Here is a 1711-nt window from a genome sequence, read left to right on the forward strand (position 1 = left end):
GTGGCACTTCAAATGCGCGGGTTTACAGAACGACCAGAAAAGCCGACTAGCCAACCCTCCTGACTCGTTTTTCTGCGCCAGCTGCCTCTAGGTTTAGGGTGCAATGCATACCGCAGCCAAGAGGAGAGCCCCCAAAACGGTACCCAATCCCCACTGCAGATTCGGAAAGACGGATGTCAGTGTTCCGCTTTGATTGGGATACTCGACGAGGAATTGGAGCGTCTTTCAAAGGCACTGGAGGAATCAGGCACTAAGAACGCAGCGACTTGGACGAAAGTTGACAAGGAACTTTCTTCGCTGAACGAGTACCTCGCTATATCCATAGCGGGCCCTCTGGCTGCGGAGAAAATAATAAAACTCTCTGACGCGGTTATAAAGACCACCACAGCATCTTTAGTGAACAGGCGTCTAAGGGAAAGCAGATTGATAATCTGGGGGGTCATTCTCCGGAAAAGTAACGCCAGCGAAGCTGGCACGATCAATCCTTAGCAATGTCTTCACCAAGCCTGACCCATCGCTCCACGCAGAATGGTTACGCCAGAAGAGAAGCAAGCGAATTCTTGGGCTCCTTGTCACCCTTTCTTCCCCATCTGACGTACGAAAGATCGTGGAGCGGGCTGGCAGCATTCAGAAGGCTAACCCAATGATCAAGCCTCCATCTGAGGATCGCCCTCTAGACGCGCGGAAGTTTGGTCACAACAGGTCAGGGGTGGAGAAACGAAACAGGCTTCCGCTGAGCACCAATTCAGCTGACCACAAACTAACGACCAAGCCGATTGTGGTCATATCCCGTTGTGTTCCGCAGGCCGACGAAACCAGCTGCGTCTCCGGACAGTGGTTTTTATTCGACCACCACAGTCCTCTCGCCCACCAAAGACAGTGATGCACTGGAAGAGGCAAACCTCACGAACAATCAGCGCCCAATGTACGTGGGGCTATCAATGCTTATCTTCGTAACAGACAACACAGCCGCAGCCATGCACTCCTCAGCAAAGCCACAACCGCTGAACTGTACTGAGTCAGATGTGCAGGGACAAGCGGTGAAGCCAATCTTCAGCTCCACTCCGCCAAAAGGGGCAGCTTGCTTCTGGACACAACCGTCGCCCAGGCCTCTGACAACATAAGCCATAAACATGACTACAGCCATCCGGAAAATCCCTCGTACATATAGTTGCCCACTCTGATCGCCGGCGGATCGGGTGTCCACACAAACACGAAAGAAGAGCGACTGCATCCACGAGTATTAAAATTCCAGTCCCACCGTCTCACTGACAAATGCCATTTCACTTCTCCTCCGCGACTTGCCTCTACCAGCCTTTGTATGCTGTTTGACTGTTCGAATTGACTGAACTGTCTTTACTGGCCTTACTTGCCCCCACCAAAAATGGTAGCTGGAGTATTTATTAATGCACAAACAGCACTTATGATTGCCTGGATGGTTTTCCACCTATCAAATCTGGTAGCATGCACGAGGGAAGAAAACCTCGCGTGGTGGACGGGTACGCCCTGCAGGGAGAATCACCCTGTTACGTTGCACCATGGTGCGTTCGTATACCCGCTACTCCTCCAGTAGCACGGGTGCATTGCCCATCGCCTGTGGTTGTGAGTCTGGCCTTTAAGTTCAGGAAATGAAAAAAGTACTGTTGACTTCTGTTTGTTGCTGGTGTTGGGCTTGCCTCGGTTGAGTTATGCATCTGGCAATGCCATAAAC

Source organism: Opisthorchis viverrini, assembly GCF_000715545.1.
Source record: "Opisthorchis viverrini unplaced genomic scaffold opera_v5_156, whole genome shotgun sequence".
Taxonomy (NCBI): Eukaryota; Metazoa; Platyhelminthes; class Trematoda; order Opisthorchiida; family Opisthorchiidae; genus Opisthorchis; species Opisthorchis viverrini.